General features: G+C 37.6%; 1 protein-coding gene across 2 annotated transcripts in view; it reads left to right on the top strand.

The window, feature by feature from the left end:
• Positions 1 to 21,109, top strand: part of TAOK3 (TAO kinase 3) — a 178,075-nt gene that overhangs the window by 5,441 nt on the left and 151,525 nt on the right. The window contains exon 1 of one of the 2 annotated variants that reach the window (XM_064272270.1): positions 1,952 to 4,040. The exons of the other annotated variant lie outside the window; for it this stretch is intronic. The gene's annotated coding sequence lies outside the window, so the exon portion shown is untranslated. Of the gene's footprint in view, positions 1 to 1,951; positions 4,041 to 21,109 lie in introns of those variants that run through there. 2 annotated transcript variants of the gene reach the window in all.

Here is a 21,109-nt window from a genome sequence, read left to right as displayed (position 1 = left end):
TACATTTGATTTACCCATGATGGTAGATGGCATTAACCAAGGAAGAATGCTTTCTTAAATAATCTAATTAGCCTTGGCAGTAGATGCACAGAACAGAACCAAAGTTCATGGTCAGTTTTCCACTCTGTTGTGAGCATTCATTTTTGCTTTTTTGAAGAATGTGTGTATAAGTGCACAAAATATTTTCAACAATCATACAGCTTTAAAATTATTTAGGTCAAGATTTAATAGCAGAGATACAAAATGATAATATTATACCTTATATGCCTTCATGCATCCATTATCTTTTGTGCAATTTCCCTTCTGTCACTATCTACCTGTTCTTTGTTGCCTGTGTTTGTCTTTCCAAAGTTTGTGAGTACATCGAGGGCAAGGAGAGCTTTTATTCATCTTTGCGTTCCTCATGCCAAGCATAGTACCAGGGACAAAGCATGACGGATGCTCAATAAATGAATAAGTGAATGAATGAATCATCAACAAATTAGACTATATTTATGTCCACATTTTTTTTTTTTATCTTCCTTGAGGGCTTTTAGTACATCAAAAGGGTGTTAAAAGAGATAGTGATTCCTTCGGAACATAAGAGTAAATGCTAGCATTATTTACGATAGTAAGGAGGGAGAAAGGGCCTTAGAATCAGAGACCTAGACGCTTATTTTGGCTCTGTCATTATACCAGCTAACTGAGCCTGGATAAATTACCTAAGTCTCAAAGCTCTCAATTCCCTCATCTGTAGATTAAGAATACATGAATTTTAAGATTGTTTTAAGAAATAAATGAAGCAATTTCTAAAATGTCAAGCACAGTGACAGACACATCAACCTCTTGCTGTTGAGCCGATACCAACTCATAATAACCCTATAGGACAGAGTAGAACCGCCCCATAGGGTTGCTAAGACTGTAATCTTTACAGAAGCAGACTGCCACATCTTTCTCCTGCAGGGTGGCTGGTAGATTCAAACCACCACCTTCTGGTTAGCAGCCAAGTGCTTAACCACTGTGTCACCAGGGCTGCTAGGGCAGATACATAGGAAGTGCTTAATAAATGGTAGCTGCTTAGTATTAATCACCAGAGACAATTTTGTGTTGCTCTTCTTACTCTACTCACAGTATCCAATCATTTGTGGAATCCCATGGCTCCTCTCTCCAAAAAGAATAATTAATGAATTCACATCGAGGGAAATTGAGATTCGGAGAGGGTAAGTGACTTCCCAAGATCACACAGATAGTGGCAAATGTGACCACTGTGACCTGCATCTGGCTTTTCAACTCCATATACCTTCTCCTCAATGGTTCAAGAAGGAGCTAATGAGGACCTCAATAAGGTGCTAGGGAAGGACTGTTGTGACAATGTTCTAATATCCTTTTCCATCCTGACTTTATGCGCTGTTGTTCTTTTATTCTCTCTAAAGTACGGCTCTGGTTTTGTCGCTCACATGTTCAAAACCTTTAATAATTCCCCATGGCCTGCTGAATGTAGTAGAAATTTATCAACCTGTTTTTTGGTTTCTATGTCCCCATAACCATCCTGTACCTATCCTGTGTGCCAGCCAGACTGGCTCTCTTCAGGTCTTTGTTCCTGCCATTTCTTTTTCTTAGAATGCCCTGTGTTCATTTTTCAGCCCACCCCTAATCCCATCTTCCATGAGGTCGTCTCTGATTTTTCTTCTCACCACTCTGTCCATTGAATCCCGTAGTATTTGATTTGTATTTTTCTTATTACGCTAATGTTCCCTCTGATACGACATTATACAGTTTATACTTGGCTTGTCCTTCTCAGACACCCATCATCTTAATGTTCAAAGGACGGTGACTTACACATCTAATTTAGTGCCTTGCAAGTAATATCTGCTCAATATTTGTTGAATTGTATTAAATTTAAATACTTATTTTAGATCCAGAAATAAAGTATTTAAATATAGTTTTTTTTTTTTTTTTTTACCAGTGAAGATAGCAGGAATAATTCTTAAGTGAAGAATTCACTTCCAAGGCTGACAATTGGGAACTTCGTGATATAAGCAATTTGCAACGGTGAACAAGTAAACTTGTTGTTGCCACACCTTTCATATTGTATTCTTCTACAAAGCACTTACTACCATGTCACATACCATGTATTGTATTTATTCGTTTGTTTGTCTTATATTCCTCCAATGGAATTTAAACTCTGTGGAGGCAGGAATTTTTTGTTTTATTCTTTGCTGTATTCCCATCTCCTAGACCATTGCCTAGCATCTAGCAGGTGCTCAGTAAACATTTGTTGAATGACGAGATAGGTTAATTAGGCTTTGGAAATTCTTCGAACATTTTGGGTAAAAGGAATGCTGGGTTATTTTAGACATGAAGTAAAATCCTAAGCAAGTGTATAGTTTGTAAGGGTAGAGTTTATATATACATTTAACTACCTAGGTTATACGTTTTTCTTTGAACAGTCTTGAATTTACCGTGTTTTTTTTTATTGAATGCGAATAAAAGTCATTCCTACCACCACTCTGTACATCCAAGCTGATTGTGTCTCAGTCTCACTTAAAACTTAAGAGAACTATTCATCGTAAAGAAAAAGAAGGCTAATAGCTAGCTGACATGACCCTTAGGTATTAAAGACTTATGAGACTAAAATACGGTAAAACTTGTAAATGCTGGAACCTGTGTAAGGCGAAAACCTGTTAGAGACTGAACACTTAAGTATTTTCCACTAAAACAAGTGTCAAAGGAGGAAAACTTGCTAAATCCAGAAAGACAAGGCAGTCCTATCGAGTTCCGGCTCTCACAGGTTTCGCTGTAATAAAATTCGGTACATTGGCATTATTCCTTTAAAAAAAACTTCAGTTGTTTTTCTGAGATGTTGATATTGACCCTGAAAACTGGTCAAATCAAGCTTCTGATGTTAATTTGGGGTTGTTATCAGTTTTCTGCATGTACAAGTAATGGGATTTGAAATGTCTTTTATGCCTGAATTAAAAAGAACTTAGTCACTGATGACTCATGGTGAGAAGTTTTTCCTTTTCCCTGCTAAACATATGCCATTGCCTCTGCATGGCCTTATTGAAACACTGAAAACATAAAGAACCCCTACTTTTATGTACTAGGTTCTGGAAAAGTTAGATTTAAGGGGGTGACCTTAATTATAGTGCTTTTTAGTAGTGAGCACTACATTTCAATTTCCAGATTTCCATACAAATTTCTTTCGTCTCTGCTTCTGTGGAAGTTTTCTCATTACACCATATAAAATCTTCAAAAATCCTCTAGGCAGTAGATAAGTCCATATGGACTTTGTCTGTTTTGTTCATTATTGTATTCCCAGTGCCTAGAATAGTGCTTTGTACCGAGCAGGCAATTAAGTATTTGTTGAGTGAAGTTACACACATATCTTAATAACAGTGCATCTTAGAAAAATAATGGAAGTTCTGTTGCAATAACTTACCACTTTTGCCCTTTTGAATCAATTCACGATCAGCCTAGTTCAGGAGGCTTCTCAGTATTAGCCCAAGGTAGTACTGCCCTAATAGTTCCTTGCATAGGTTATGCCAACCCTAAATCTCCTTTAGTGGTTCACTTACAAAAAACCCAAATCTACTGCCTTGAAATTGATTCCGACTGATAGCGACCCTGTAGGACAGGGTAGAACTGCCCCGTAGGGTTTCCGAGGCTGTAATCTTTACGGAAGCAGACTGCCACGTCTTTCTCCCACAGAGCAGCTGGTGGGTTGGAACTGCCGAAAGTCTAGCAGCCAGTGCTTAACCACTGTACCACCGGGGCTCCTTTCACTTGCAAAAGGAAGGCTAAATTGGCAACACCCCATAGACACTTGCACCTGCGAGAACCAATGGGAGTTGTAACAGGAAATACTTCAGCTTGCAATACTGGTAGTGATGTGCAGCGCCCAAGTCACGCTGTTTTTATCTGCAGTTCCTTTTTAGGATTGTACAAGGGTTCTTGAAGATTTTTTCAAAATTTCCTATCAGTTTAAAAGAGAATTCACTTTAAATTTGAAAATCAAGATGTGAATGGTTATTTGCCTTTTCCTCATTATCAAGAAATTGGTGAGTTGTCCTCCTTTAAGTGGGTTTCTGCCTTTGCCTTCTAATGTTGTATCCTATGAAGCGTCACTCTAGTGTACAGGTGGGGGTGGGGTGGGGGAGTGCATAAATGTAAAATAATTAAAACTTAAGCTAATAATTATTATCAATAATAACCAGTGCAGATATTTGCATGGTACCGTAACTATGAGCATTGATGGAATTTGGTAGATTTTTACATAAGATTTATTTATCTTAAGTAAGTTTTCCTTTTTTGTAGGGACTGGGGAGAAAATTAAGGAAAAAAAGTTTACAAAGTTCTTCCCCAAATGTCTAAATGTAAACCTTTATAAAATGCTTTTGATGTTAACTGTCTGACCAGGAAGTACTCTCTTTAAGCCTCACTTAAAAAACTAAGCGTCTGTAATAACTTCCTTTCTCTGGATGAAGGTGCTGATAGCACGGTGTTGTTCTTACAATTTAAGTTGAGTTCACTTCTATCTTTCCTAAGTGAGTAAGAGGCAGTTTTGTAAAGGAGGCCACCTTTGGAGAAATCTCATTGATTGCTGTAGCTAAATGGAGAAATTTTAATGTCTTCAGTATGTTGGATTGGAAATATAGGACATGCATTTGGGAAGATCTACTGTGAGTAAGGTTAACTGGTGCTTTGCTTTACATTAATTGTTTTATTAAAAATATGGCTTGTGTCTAAGCATTGCTGATAAAGAGCAGTAATTTAAACTCTTCGTTGAATTTCACAGAAATATATAGGGCCTGTGTATGTAGCCTTTGCCCAAAGTTCAGCTGAGAGTAGTGAACCTCAAAAGTCACCTGATTCGTGTGCTCTATGTTTTCATTTGTAGTTTGATACTCTACAAATGAAGGTTTGTGGAAATTTTTTTTCAAAAGCTGTTTTTTTATTATCTTTCCTTTTCCCTGGATAAGCAAATAAAATATAGAAATCTTGTCAGAAAAATCTTTTTAAACAAAAATTTTAAATATACTGAAGGTCTTTTCTATTAAATAACTGCAGTTTATGCTAACCCATGATACTACTTTAAAATAATATTTCAAAATTAAGCTCCTCAAAATGGCACACTCATCAGTTTAGATATTTGAAAAAATAATAAAACCACATTTTTCTTCCTTTACACTCAGGGAAAATAGGATAGAAAGCAGAGCAATTTCTTAAATGCAGTACCATGTTTAGAGACAGCAAAGTCAGGGATTCGATCACATTTACTTTGATTTATAATTTTTGGTTTTTGTTTTAGTATATAAAGTTAATTTCTTAATAAAATATGAAAACAAAATACTTCAGCCATGAGTTAATAATTTATGGGACCACTGTTGTCCATAAAATAAAATTAGATGAAGTAGGAAAACAGATAATTTTTTTGGCATCTCCTAGTTTATAGGGTCGCTATGAGTCTGAATTGACTGGACGGCACTGGGTTGGTTTATATGTTAAAATGTTCATGCAAAATATCTTATAAACCAGGAAAGCTACCTTAATAGTTTCTTTGCCAACTTCACTAGCCTCTTGGAATGAGGTTTAAATGAAATGTTTAAGCCAACTTGTGACCCTGACTTCTAAACTCTTAATATTTTACATGTTAGGTGTGTAAATTAAAGTCTTATAATTGTGCATAAGATGTGTTTTTATTCAGGAAGTGTTGCAGTAGATATTACTGATTTGGGGAGGGGGTCTATTCTTTCTGCTGTATGAAAAAGGAAATTAAAATTTTCAATACTCTGTGAAATGTGATATCATATGTTGTTGTTGTTATTGTTGTTGTTAGTTGCAGTCAAGTCAGTTTCAACTCATGGCAACCCCATGTGTGCAAAGTAGAACTGCTCCGTATGGTTTTCAAGGCTGTGGCCTTTGGGAAGCAGATCACCAGGACTGTTTTCCGAGGTTCCTCTGGTTAGGTTGGAACCACTAACCTTTGGGCTAGTAGTCAAGTGCTCGTGTGCTTTTTTCCTTAACGTTTGTGAATGTTCAGATTCCAAAGTACAAATTATGTAAATTGGATCTTTCCTAGAGAGGTCTTTTGTGATTGTCTGAATGTTATATTAGCAGTCCAGACATATCCCAGTTGTTGCCTGGATGGGAGTGGGGCAGAGGAAGTGGGTGGTGCTCACAATAGTGACAGATTATTGCAGATTATGTGGCTGCTTGCCAAAACACCACCAGTTGAAGGGAAAAGTGGAAGTTAAAAACTGCATCCTATTAACTTGTACATGTTTATTTAAACAGTGCTAGCTGCTTGCTGCTTTTATACACAGACGACAGGTTTTAAAGTTCTGAATTACTTGACATGTGCTTTTTAGTCTCTATTTAATTTACCGTGTTTATATTCCTTATCTTGTCGTCTGCAAAGATCACACTGACCTCTTTATGGAGGCCACATGTTAGCAGGAAAAAAAGGGAGGAGGGGAGACAGATCTTTAAGGTACAGCTGCTCTGTTTGCTGGTTAAAATATTGCAGAGATAAAATGTAAATATGTACCATCACATTTAGACAATTTATATAAAACACTAATAAAAATAATCATTTCTTGTGAAGGAGTGTGTAGTTCTGGATTGTTCTGGTTCAGCTTGACGTGGAGAGTCTTACTATTGCAACCTTAAAGGAAGCTTTGTGGAGGAAATATGACATCTCTGCCCAAATGCATAAGGAGGGAATTACACTGAAGGGTTATTTTTGGAACTGTCTTATTATAATGCATTTTATGTATAGAGAAGTGTCTTTAAAAGGTTTGCTTCTATATCAGGGTCATTGGTAGAAATTAATACAGGTTACTCAGGTCAACATGTGTATTCAACTGAAAAACTACTTTCTAAAGTATGAGCACCCATTTGGTGCCAGCAACCAGCCAAGTTAGCCTGGCTGATCTAAGTGGTAGCATTTTTTTTTTTTTTTTTTTTAATGCAACCAAAAAAGAAGATATTGAGTGCCTGTCAGTACCATGAAATAGTAATGTAATATTAAACTGACCTTTCTTTTTTACTAAAAGAAAGGTCAGTTTAACTCCCAGTTCATAGCACTTCAGGAAGCCTCCTTCAGGAGTGAAGTACAGTGTGTTCAGCACTAGGAAAGGTTAGAAGTGAGTCAGAGAAGCTCTGCACTTGTGTCATGTGTACACAGTTGAAACTGCCCCTCCTTAACTCTTTACACATGTCCAGGTTCTTTGTATCTCTTGTGGGTTTTGGTCACATGTTTGAGGCTGGCAGCATAATGTAATGATTAACCACCAGCATGTTGGATGAACATGTCTGCTACTTGCGGGCTATGTGACCTTGCACAAATCCCTTAACCACCACTAAGCCTCAGTTGCCTCATCTCTAACATGGGCATAATCACAGTACCTACCCCAAAGGATTGCCATGATGATTAAATGAGATAATGTGTGAAAAGCACAAGTTTGGCTGCACGTTGTAAAGGAATGGCTCAGTGAGTGATAGTAGTTACGGTGATTTTTGTTATTTTGGGACATTTCAGCTCTCATTCCAGTTCTATCTGAAAATATGGGCAGAGATATAAAACAATACATGCAGTCATGTATACATAATAGAATTAGTGTTATAATAATAGAAGTATTGAGAAAATACGATGGGAACACGTAAATGCAATCTGTCAATGTTCTTTATGCCCCTTCTCTCACTACCTTTTATCGTATCCATTCCAGGGGAAGAAGGAGAGAATACGTGACTGTGTTTTTAAATAATTATTGTCCAGAATGATTAGATAATCTGATATATTTAGCTTTAGTAACATTTTTCTTTTTGTTTTTCACTCCAGAGAATTTCTTTCTGATTTAACTGCACAGCTCAGGAAAGCAACAATGCAAAGTACTGATTTCTTAATTCATTTCTCTCAATAGGATGACTTTGTTTTCTTCTGAGTGGGCCACTGTCAGATAAAATTAGGAGTATGTCTCAAAATTTTAGATCAGCTAAAATTTGTGTGTGTGTAACCAGCAAAGAATATATACATTTGAGTATAAAGAAGTTGTTTTTTTTTTTTTTTTTTTTAGTGTCTGAGCCTCCGGAGGTTCATATGGAGCAGTTAAATTACCCCACATATTGAAAAACATTAAAATTAATTATTATGTAAATATATTTTCATGGGGCTATGTTAGCAATGCAGATGTGAAGTTTGGGGGCACCTACGGTAAATAAACTAAACAAAATAATGAAACTACTTACAAGGTACTTAAAAAACATTTAGCATTTGTGAATGTATGTCTAGTATTTGAAATTTCCAGGTCTTAACCTGTTTAAAAAAAATTTTTTTTTTTTTTAACCTGTAGTACAGCCCCTTTACCTAGTACCCAGGCCCTGAATTAATTTTGTGTCTATTCCTTGTTTCTGATACTCCCTAACTTTACAGTCTTGAAGCCAATCAAATTGCCACTAAAATACACTACATTTCTGGGCACCTACCTTAAAAACAAAAACTAAACCAGCTGCTGTGGAGACAGTTTCGACTTACGGTGACCCCATGTGTGTCAGAGTAGAACTGTGCTCCAAATGGTTTCCAATGGCTAATTTTTTTGGAAGTAGATCACCAGGTGTTTCTTTCAGGGCCCCTCTAGGTGGGTTCAAACCTCCAACCTTTTAGTTAGCAGCCTTATGCTTTAACCATTTGCATCACCCAAGGACTCCCCTGCACCTATCCTAGTCGGACCCTCAGCTTCTTATTCCTGGGTTACCACAATTGCCTTCTTTCATTTCCATCTCTCTCTTCTTACCAACTCATCCTGATTAATCTTCTTTAAATGCTGCTTCCAGCGTGTCACTCCCCTTTTCAGAAAGCTTCAGTGGTTCCCTGTTTTCTACCACGTTAAATCTAACCTCTTCTGACTCATTTTCAACGCCCTTTCTTATCTGTCCCTACACTACTTATCCAGCTTCATTTCCTCTGTTCTTTGGCCCATACTTCCTGCTCTTTTGAAGTCAGTCTGTCTCTTGAGCACACCAGACTCATTCAGGTTTGAGTTTGGTACTGTAATTTCTTTCACCCAAAAAGAAGTCTTCCTCCCTTCTCTCTGACTGCTCAGATTTTACCTTTCCTTCAAAACCCTGTGTAAATTTACTTCCTCTATGAAGGTTTTCCTGACTATTTCAATTTTTACTGTTATGCCACAAACCCAGGTGACTTTTAATTTAGCAAGCCAATGAATGAAATCTGTATAGCATCTGTATCCATTCATTGTTTTATCTTTACTAATGATATAAGGGAGTCCTGGTGGTGCAGTGGTTAAGAGCTACGGCTGCTAATCATAAGGTTGGCAGTTCAAATCCATCAGGTGCTCCTCGGAAACCCTATGGGGGAGTTCTTCTTTGTCCTGTAGGGTCACTATGAGTCAAAATCAACTTGATGCCAACAGGTTTAATGATATAAGCATTTCGAATATAAGGACCATTTCTTACAGTTAAATTGTTCCCGGTTTCTAGCTTAATGCTGAGCATCCGTGTTTGTTTTGAAGGGAAGGGAGAAAGTAAACCTTTTTTTAACATGCTTATCTAAAGTCAATAATCCTATCAGTAGGGACCTGAATTTTTTCCCAATTTGGGTCAGGTCTGTTACCTCATTTACAGAAGTATGAGATGCAAATGAAAACAATTTTTTAATTGGCAATAGATTGATATCTTTGCTTTTCTTTATCAGGAAGTATATATATATGTGTATATATATATATATATGTATGTATATATATATATATGTATATATATATATAAATAAAGAGCCTTAGTGGCACAGTGGTTAAGTGCTTGGCTGCTAACTGAAAGGTTGGCAGTTCAAACCCACCAGCGGCTCTGTGGGAGAAAGATGTGGTTATCTACTTCCGTAGATTGCAGCCTTGGAAACCCTGTGGAACAGTTCTACTCTGTCCTGTGGAGTCACTATAGAGTAGCTATGAGTTGGAATTGACATGACAGCAATGAATTTAGTTTGGTTTTTATATATAGTCATGTTCTGCATAACATCCATTCAGGCATTGTCAAACCGAGTAGATGTCCGTGATTCCGTAAGGTTTTACTAGAGTTCAGAAATCCTGATCGAAGAACAGGGTTTAGCAGATGTAACTGGACATAGCGAATGCAACAGCTTCCCACAAGCAACTTGTATATCTCGTGTCTCTTGTATTCGGAATGATTGTGCTGCCAGGTGTGTAATGGTACTGTACATGTATAACCTAAACACATATGTCTTGATAGTCATAATACAGGCCTATGTTACTGGCTTATGTATGTACTGTACTATACCTTCTTTTGTTACTTTAATGTGAACTTTCCCTACTTAAAAATAAAAAGTTTACTGTATAACAGTGTATGCTTCAACTCAGAGGCAGCATGACTTGTATATCACACATCCCTTGAGTATTGTAGCTTTATCTCCCTGTTTAATTTTCATTTGAAAATTTTATCGTGAAGTGCATCATGGCCCCCTAAACGTAGCAAAACAATGCTAGTGATAGCAGCAGCAAGAGGCAGATGAGAAGTATCAATTTAGGTATCCCATATAGCTTTGCTAAGTATATAATGTGGTGTTTGTACAATATCCAAATCACATAACGTCTTATTTCACAGAACATACTGTGGACGTTAAGCGACCTATGACTGTATATGTAGATGCATATATCTACATGCATGTTGTCTTAGTTATCTAATGCTGCTATAACAGAGATACCGTTAATGGGTGGGTTAAACAAACAAAAATTTATTTTCTCACAGTTTAGGAGGCTGAAAGTCTGAATTCGGGGTGCAGGCTGTAGGGGAAGGCTTTCTGCCTTTGTCGGCTCTGGAGGAAGGTCCTTGTTTCTCCTGAGCTTCTACTCCTGGGTAATCTTCCTGGGGCTTGGCATCTCTCTTCTCGTATCTCTACTTTCAGGCTTCCTAGTTTTAATCTCTTTTATGTCTCAAAAGAGATAGACTCAAGAAAAGCTCTACACTAATCCTGTCTCATTAATATAACTAAGACAATCCATTCCCAAATGGGATTATAACCACAGGCATAGAGGTTAGGATTTACAGCACGTATTTTTGGGGACACAGTTCAATCTGTCACATTCTACCCTCTGGCCCCCCAAAAGCCATGTCCTCCGTGTAAAACACATTCACCCCATAGCATCATCCCAAAAGTCTTAAATCAACTCCAAGTCCAAAGTCTCACCTTCTGAATCATCTAAATCAATAAGGATGAGACTTTAAATTTATATATCTTGGGGCAGAATTCCTCTTCACCTAAGAACATGTAAAATCTAGAATACAGGTTACCTACTTCTAAAACACTACGGTAAAACAGGCACAGGTAGACATTTCCTTTACAAATGGGAGAAATTGGGGGCGAAGAAGGGATAACAGGCATCAAGCAAGTCCAAAACCCAGCGGAGTACTTTACATTATTTCTCAAGCTTGAAAATAATCCTGTCTTCTCTGAGACCATCTCAGCAATGGCTCTGCCCTCCAGACTCTGGGTATTGGCCACGCTCTCTGAATTCCCAGTGGAGGTCCTTCAGCCCTGGGCTTCCGCTCCGCCTCCCAGGCCCTCTCGGATGGCAGTACTGCTCTGCTCCCTTAACTTTAGGCAGCCCTATTTTTTTTATTCTTCTAGTCCATCTGAATGACAACCCTCACTCCACTGGCCCCTTGCCCCTTTCCCCCCTCCAGCAGGCCCTATTCTTCTGCCCATTGGGCATGGAAGCCCTGCCCTTTCAGTTTGGGGCAGTGGCCCCATCCCCCTGGCACACCTTAATGGCAGCCTCGTACTCTGGAACCAAGTTGGCAAAGATCCAAATCTTTGAAACCTGGGAGGCTGTGACCTCACCCTTTGAGATTCAGAAGACCGTGGTCCCCACCCTTTGAAACTGAGAAGGTTCTGCTTACTGTGCTCCTTCTAACAGTTCTGCTGATCTCTGAACTGCCCAGGAATGGTCCTTTTCTTGAAGGACAACAGATATAGCTCCTTTGGCCTGTTTCCTGCCTGTGGAATTTCTAGAGGCAGACAGCGTTCTTGCCTTTCCTTCTTTGTCTGTCTCCTTCAGCCTGAGCTGATGGGTTTTCTGCTGTGGTAGTTGGTTACGGCCATTATTCACAGGCTAAATTTCTTTAACAAAAGATTGTGTAGTCACATCCTTGGTGAACATTCTAGGACATGTGTCCTTAGTTTGTACAACAGAATTTTCCAAATCTTTAAGTTCAGTTTTAATTTTGTGCAGTTCACTTTTAAGTCCATCTCTTTTCTCTCACATTTTTCTATAAACAGCAAGGAGAAACCATGTGGCTCTTAAAGATCTTACTTAGAAATTACCTCAGCTGTGTATCCAAGTTCATCATTTACAAGTTCTACCTTCCACCAAACATGTGAACATAATTCAAACAAATTCTTTGCCACTGCATAAAAAGCATTGCCCTCCCTCCATTGTCCGATCACAGCACATTTAACATTCACATTTCTAGCAACTTTTTGTTGCTGGTACCGTATGTATTCTCTAACATGATAGAGACTTTCTCTTTGGTTCTTTCACTTCCTTCTGAGCCCTCACCAGAATTGCCTTTGACATCCAGAATTCTACCAATAGTCTTTTCAAGGCAGCCTAGGCTTTCACTATTGTTTGTTGTTGTTGTCATGTGCCATTGAGTCAATTCCAACTCATAGCGACCCTATAGGACAGAGTAGAACTGCCCCATAGGGTTTCCAAGGAGCGGCTGGGGGATTCGAATTGATGACCTTTTTGTTAGAAGCGTGAGCTCTTAACCACTTCAGCACCAGGGCTCCAGGCTTCCACTATTAAAAAAAAAAAAAAGCACCTTAAAACATTTTCAGACTCCATCTATTACCCAATTCTAAAACCACTTCTACATTGTAAGTATTTGTTAGAGCAGCACCCCGCTCTCGGTACCAAATGTTTTAGGCTGGTTTCTCTAGAGGAACAAAACCAGTGAAGCAGGTGTATGTAAATCTATATGGAGAGATTTTATTTCGAGGAAATGGCTCACACAGTTGTGGAGGCTGGCAAGTCCCAAAACCGTGCGTCAGGTGTCAGGCTGGAGGCTCCTCTTGACTCACCTGGTTGCAGGGACTGATGAATCCAAAATTGGCAGATCATACGGTGGGCTGCTGGCTCACAGGGCTGCAGGAGCTGGTGAATCCCAAGATCTGCAGGTCAGGCTGCAGCCTGCTGGCTCATGTCCCAAGAACTGGAGGTCAGACGATGACAAGTTGGGTGCTGGATCAAGAGAGAGCTTTGTCAGAACATATATATATATATGTATATATGTGTGTGTGTGTGTGTATGTATGTATGTGTATATATGATGCAGGCCACATCCCTAAGAAAACTCCCTATACCTCAGATGGCAAAATGGAGGATGACTACATAATACTGAGAATTATGGCCTAGCCAGGTTGACATATAACACTAACCATCACACACACACTTATATATGTATATATAGATACATACACAAACATATATATGATCATATATATATATAATTGTGTTTCCTTTCTTAAAATGATATAGTCAGCTGCACTTGGAGAGGTTTAGTTTTGACATTAACAACTTTCTACCCTATCACTGAATTTCTATATTAAATATGAACAGTAAAGGGCATTAAATCATGCCCTATTCTTATTACCTAAACTAGTGTATAACATACCTATTCTTTATTCCTTATCATGCTTCAGGTTTACCTTGTAAATTTAGATCAGTCATTTAAATTTGTTACTCCACAGAATGGATGATAATAGTAATTGCTGATCATTGAGTGCTTCTTAGGTACCAGATATTGCAATATGTGCTTCATAAAATGAATACCTCAAGGAATCTTCATAACTCCTGTTATGTGTATGTATTCCCCGCCCCCCCCACCCACACACACTTTCCAGGGGAGAACACTGATGTTCAGGGAGGTTAGGTATTTGCCCAAAGTCAAGGGGCAGAGCCTGGACTTAAACTCAGTTCTACACTAGTGTTCATAGCTGCCATGCCATGCTGCCTGTCATTGTGAAGATTAGACTTAAATAAGTGTAAAATACTATACTATTAGTGCGTATAGGATAAAAAAATAAGTGCTGTGTAAGTCCAAAATGCCATTCATATCAACCATAAAGGCTGGCTAGATAACAAAACAGTAAGAAGATGAAATTATGTACTATTCAATGTAACAGAATTTTTAGAAATCATTTTAAGTTCACAAAATAATAAAGCTTTTCATTTGTAAAGGGCTTTAGAGTTTACGTAATGATTTCACATTATTTTGTGAGTCTCACAGCAACTTTGTGAGACATTATTGTTCTCTTTTTATAGATGAGGCTTATTAGCTTAGAAAAGTTAAGTAGTATCCTAAAGATCACACAGCTGTAAGTGGCAGAATTGACTTAAACCTTGATTTGCCGATTCAAGGGTCAGAGCTCTTTTCACTTATACCACAAGTTCAAATAGAGTTATTTGGGGGACCAAGTTCATAATTATCTTTTTCTTTTTTTTAATTGAGATAAAATTAACATAAAAGTCACCATTTTAAATTGTACGATTCAGTGGTTTTTAGTATATTCACAATGTTGGGCAATCATCACATTCTAATTCCAGAACATTTCCATCACCCCAAAAAGAAAACCATACTTGTTAGCAGCCTCTCCCCATTCCCTCGCCCCATCTCCCCCTGGCAACCACTAATTTATTTTCTGTCTGTATGGGTTTGCCTATTCTGGGTGTCTCCTGTAAATGGAATCATACAATTCGTGACCTTTTGTCTAGCTTCTCCATGTTGCATGATATTTCAAGGTTTATCCATGTCATAGTGCTTCATTCCTATTTTCTGGCTGAATAATACTCCATTGTATCAATATACTACTTTTGTGTATCCATTTAGCATTAAATGGACATTTGCAGTGTTTCAACTTTTTTAGCTATTACAAATAATGCAGCTATAAACGGTCACGTACAAGTTTTTGTGTGAACATATGTTTCTAATTCTTCTGAGTTAAGAGAATCAACTACCTTCTACCTAGGAGTAGATTTGCTAATGAAAATCCTTTGAAATAGTGTCAGTTATTTGTTCAGCGCCCCTCCACACACACACATCCATGCAACTTTGTTTATTTAGCTGATTCGTTTCCCAGATCTTTTCTTCAGAAGTAAAGCAAAGGTAAACTTCAGCCCAAATTCTGGGCAAGTAATCTTTAACGCCAAGTAAATAATCTGGGTCCAGCACTGCCTGCCGTATTCGAGGTACTATGGAGAACAAGCAAGTAAGAGCCTTACAGCTAATCACGTTCAATGGATGGAATTAGGAAATGTCCATGTCCTTCAAAAGCAAGGCGTTAAGCACTCTCTGCACACAGAGCAAGAAGAGATTGCTAGAGAGATGGGGTAAATTGAGATAGAATTTGAGCCAAGTCTTGCATGCTGGGTAGCTTTTCAACAGGTGATGGTGAGAGATAACCAATAGTTCAGACATTGTGAACCAAGTGTAGGATACTTAGGGATAGTATAGCAAGTACTGTGGTTTTGCTTAAAGGCCCTTCCATCATATACAGAGAGGTTTGAACTTTGAACAGTACTTACTGGGGAGCCATTTAAGGTATCTGAATAAAAGAGACTGATAATATCAGAGCCCTTAAAAGATTATTCCATGAGTAGTTTGTAGAGTGACTTAAAAAAAAAGAGATTGGGAATGAGAACTTGGACTTATAATGAGGTCTGGAACTAGGACAACCTCAGTGGAAAAGAAGAAAAGCAGCTTGGGAGAGATTTATTGAGGGCATTAGCAGCTTGGGAGAGAGAGCTGAAAACAAGGAGTGCATCAGATAAAGAAAAAGAAGTGTAGAGAAGAGAAGTGGCCCAGCACGGGCTCTATGTTAAGAGGTGAGAGAAGGAAGATGAGCCAGCAGAGGTGGGTTGGAAAGCAACTCTTAAAGAAGACAGTGCCACACACACCAAGAGCCTTATTAGGAGATACTTCATACAGGTTGTGGAAGGATATGACCTGAGAAGAATCCTACTGGATTTGGGGATTAGGAGTTTGTAGCTAGTGACCTGAAGTAAGAAGTCATTTGAGTGGTTTGAATGACTACTAGATATGAAATGAGAAGAGAGTAGGATTGGCAGTTAAATGGCCATTGTTGATATTGTTGGGAGAGGTGGCTAATCTGAAAAAGTAAGATTAATGGATGAAGGTGATTTAGTGTACAGAGAAATTTTAAAGTAGAATGGAGAAATATTGAGGAAGCACATATTGAGTGCCCTCAATCTCAGTAAGGTAGAATTTATAATATTATTTCTCATTCCTAGTACTACAAATAGACTTTATAATTAGAAAATACCTTGAGTTACCTCAGGTAAGATCAAACTCTGTCTTACTGCCCTACATAAATGTTTAATCTTTTAGCTATGTATTGAATGTGTTCCCCCCACAAAAGCATAGCTACATGATGTAATATATATAATTGTAACTGCAGAGTCCATTTTTCTGCTAATTATTAAAGCTGTATATTTTTGAGTACTAATAATAATGAGAACTCAAGTACATATAGTGTTTTGTTTAAAAGCTAGTTCATAATCCTTAGTTTGAAATTTTATGATGTAACTGTTTTATTCTTTCTAAAATATGCCCCAAACTAATACTATTGTATTTTCTATAGAATAAATAGACATATGTTAATAATGTCATATCAGGCACTGTTCTTTCAGGCATCTTGCTGACATTTTAATCTGCACAATATTTCATTTAGTAAAAAGTCATGAGTATATGTCACTTCGAAATTGTGAATTCCCTGTTTCAAAATGTTGAAAATTTGGTTCCTTGTTTGTTCTCACGTTGGGAGTTCCCAAAAAGACTTGTTGTTAAATGAGTAAATCAGGAAGCCAAGGCCTCCTTCATTCCCTTAACCCTTTCTCCTCTTCCCCACAAAACAATGGGAAGTCCCCAACTCAAGATAGATCTTCTTAAATAATTTTAAACAACTTTACAAGAAATACATGCTTTTTACGAAAAACTAGAAAATACAGATGAGTAGAGGAAAATAGAAGTTATCTTCTATACTGTAAGTATTTTGCTATAGAACTTCCCAAACTTTTTTCCTATGCCTGTTTTTTAAAGTATTCTTAAAGAGCATAATTAGGGTTATGAGCTACTTTTTTACATAACAGTATATCATTATACCAATAAACATTCATATTTCTATCTAAGTATACTTCTGCCACATCACTTTCAAGACTGCGCTGTCGTGTGGATAGATGAGGTGTATTCTTTTTCTTAGTCTTTATTCTTACAAAATATTCTAAATAGTTTCTTAGTTATTCTGTCAATATCCAATACAACTCTAGGTTTTTTTTTTTTTTTAATTAAAAAAGATTCTACAGCAGATAAACCCTAAGAACTTGGTTTCCAGGAACACTTTAATTTTTCTTCAAATAAGGTGAACGCTACACAGCGTTATTATACCGTATGCCCTGACAAAGGTACTCATTGCTTGAGAATGCGTTCCCCACCTCTTTTTCCGTCCACCAAAAACAGAAGCTAGTATCTTACATCTCTTGACCCGATGAGGGTTTGAAAGGATGCGTAGTTATCTCCCTAAACACATGGCTCTTTCCTTGGCCTCCAGTAGAGCTCCAGCTCCCCTCCTTCTCAGCTGTCACCACTTTCCTTCCTCTTCAAAAATTTTTTGGTTCAAGTTTTGGATTCAGGTCTGTTGGTTATGAACCCTTCTAGATCATTAAGAGAGATGTTGGATTTGTCCAAAGTAACCAACTACTTCAGTATTTCTTTTTTATTATTCTAAGGTCTGTATTTCAGCCTCCTTAATTTATTCCGTTTTGTATTACATGTTAAATGTTTATCTTTTTTTAACCCTAAAAATCGATCACTCATTCTCATCTTGTTAAAAGTTTTACTTCAAATTTATATCACTACAGTAAATATGAATACAAGTTTATAAGTTCGTTTCAAAAAGTTGTCATGGTTAGTAGGGTTTGTTTTTAACATTTTATTTCATGATTGAATAGAGTTTGTTTTTAACATTTTATTAAATGGTTCAATAGAGTTTTTTTTTTTAATTGTGCTTTAAGTGAAAGTTTACAGTTAAAGTTAGCTTCTCATACAAAAATATATACACACATTGTTATGTGACTCTAGTTGCTCTCCCTATAATATGACAGCATACTTCTTTCCACTCTGTATTTCCATGTCCGTTCAACTAGCTCCTGTCCCCCTCTGCCTTCTCATCTCACCTCTGGACCAGAGCTGCCTATTTAGTCTTATGTATCTACTTGAGCTAAGAAGCCCACTTTTTACAAGTATCATTTTATGTCTTAATAGCCCAGTCTAATCTTTGTCCGAAGACTTGGCTTCAGAAATGGTTTTAGTTTAGGGCTAACAGAGAGTCGGGGCGGGGGGGCATGTCTTCTGGGATCCCTCCAGTCTCAGTCAGACCATTAAGTCTGGTCTTTTTACTAGAATCTGAGTTCACCCCACTTTTCTCCTGTTCCCTCAGGGACTGTCTTTTGTGTTCCCTGTCAGGGCAGTCATTGGTGGTAGCCAGGCACCATCTAGTTCTTCTGGTCTCAGGCTGATGGAATCTCTGGTTTATGTGGCCCTTTCTGTCTCTTGGGCTCATATTAAAGTTGTTTTTAACATTTTATATAATGATTGGGTGATTGAGTAGACTAAGCTTATGAAATATGCTAGTGATCCCAGATTGGCTAAAAGAAAAAACACCAGATTAAGGTTCTAATTATCATTGACAAAGTGAAGGAGTGCTTGAGAATTAATAAGAGGAAGTTGACGGAGGAGGTATACTGATGATTCAATTGAAGTTTAAATATAATAGGGCACTCCAGGCTGAAAACGCATGAAGTGAAGTAGCATTGAGTGTGGGACACTAAAGTACTACTATCATTTTAATAGCCATAATACTATTAATAGTATTATTGATAAATTTTGAAGTTAAACAGGAACATTATTTTTTAGGGTGAGTCTTACTTCTGCAAGAAATTCTCTACATAAGTTTTAAATATATGTGTGTGACAGAGAGAAAGAGGCTTGCTAGTAATAAAAAACCGAAGACTGAGATCAAAAAGTTCTAATTGCCACATATTGTTCATGTTACTGAATATACTGTAAACTGGTAGTACTGATACAAGGAATCTGGTGGCACAGTGGTTAAGCACTCAGCTGCTAACCAGAAGGTCTGTGGTTCGGGCCCACCAGTGGCTCTGCTGGAGGAAAGAGCTGGAGATCTACTCCTGTAATGATTATAGCCTGGGAAACCCTAGGGGGCAGTTCACTCTGTCATATAGGGTCTCTGTGAGTTGGAATCGACTCGACGGCACACAACGGAGCTGATAAATGCATTAGTGGAATTTCTGTCACTGTCAAAATATGAATAGGTATTGTTGACATGAACACGGTTTCTCCCTTGTGAGCTAGGTAACATAGCTAAATCTATTAGAATGTGGTATTCTGCCTGTTCTATATATTAACAGAGATTTCCACCTGTACTTTTATATAACAGCTAAGCAAGTCAACTATATAATTGCCTTACCTGAATCTAGTGGATTTTATTTACTATGTTACCGGCTTCCACCTTGTTTTAAAAGAACCAAGAGCTTGAATTTTTTATTTTGGCAAATTAGAGAAAAAAGTTAGGAATGCATGCTGGAAATCCTGGTGGTGTAGTGGTTGAGTGCTACGGCTTCTAACCAAGGGGTCGGCAGTTCGAATCCGACAGGCGCTCCTTGGAAACTCTATGGGGCAGTTCTACTCTGTCCTATAGGGTCACTGTGAGTCGGAATCGACTCGACAGCGCTGGGTTTTTTTGGTTTATGCAGGATAAAGGGCAATTAGTACATTAGGGAATCCAGGAGGAAAAATGAGTGAAGTCAATATAAACAAGATAAATAGGATTAGAAGTTGGACTGTTGTCAACATTCTAATTTTGTAAAGCCCATAAAGAGTTTTTGTATCTCGCAGAGCTTGGAACAAATTAGTTCTATAGAATTGTTACAAGACACTGAGTTTCAAAGAAAAAGTTAAATCTAAAAAATTCCCATCTCTATATTACTGTCTTTAAGTACTTGCTTTAAACAAAATGTATTAATGGTTTAATTTGGTATCATTCTGAGATTTTATTCTGCAGTTTGCTAATGTACCTAATACAGTCCCTGCACATATCAAATATTTAGTATTTTTAATTGTTTACTGGGCATTCTAAGTCCTAGGTTTAATGTAAAACATCATGTTTATGGTAGGCACTGGGACTCCCGAATTTCCATAACAAGTTTTCGCTTTTGACAGATGAATTTACTCTACAGTGAAGTGCTGTCTAGAATCTACCAGCAGCTGTGGAAGGAGCCAATAGATAATCTTTTTTTAAAACCTAAACTATTTGGATATAATATACAAATTTCAAAAGACCTAATAATTTCTAACTGGGGTTTACAATGTCTGACAGCAGAGTACCATCGGATATTCATAGTGCGTATTTTGCTTATTGATAGTATACACATCTATAACTCTGTTATAATGTTATCTGAGTAAAGAAACTAACATTTGCCCTGTTGATTTCTGCATGCTTCCGCAGATGATAAGCTTCTAACCTTTATTATTTCAAACCTCGAACTAAATGTACTGCTTCTTCCTTATGTAACAAGGTCTTTTCAGTACTCAGAGGAAACATTAACTTAACTTACCTTTATTAAAGGATCAAATTCAGAGTTATTTCTTGTTGTACTAATAAAACTTTCACTGATCATACTTACACAGTAGTGTCTGCTAACAAATTAGAACATCGTCTGTAACTGTCAGCACATTGATTCCTCATGTTTACTTTCTCACTAGAGACGTCAAAATTGTAGTAATATCCAAGCCTGCCTACTATCTGAGATGAGGAAGTCACATGATCCCTTCCAACCCTGAAATCCTGTGATTCCAAGTTAATTTTACATGAAGGAGAAACCATTAGGCCAGAGTAAAACGGTGAAAATGTTAACACAAGCAAGTGAGAGATCACAGAAGGATTTTGTTAGCATGGATTGGTCCACTTCCTTGATAAAAATGTTGTTAAAACCATTATG

The sequence above is a fragment of the Loxodonta africana genome, chromosome 19 (genome assembly GCF_030014295.1).
Source record: "Loxodonta africana isolate mLoxAfr1 chromosome 19, mLoxAfr1.hap2, whole genome shotgun sequence".
NCBI classification, from domain to species: Eukaryota; Metazoa; Chordata; class Mammalia; order Proboscidea; family Elephantidae; genus Loxodonta; species Loxodonta africana.
Note: the sequence above shows the minus strand (reverse complement) of the source record. Positions and strands in the feature narration are given on the sequence as shown.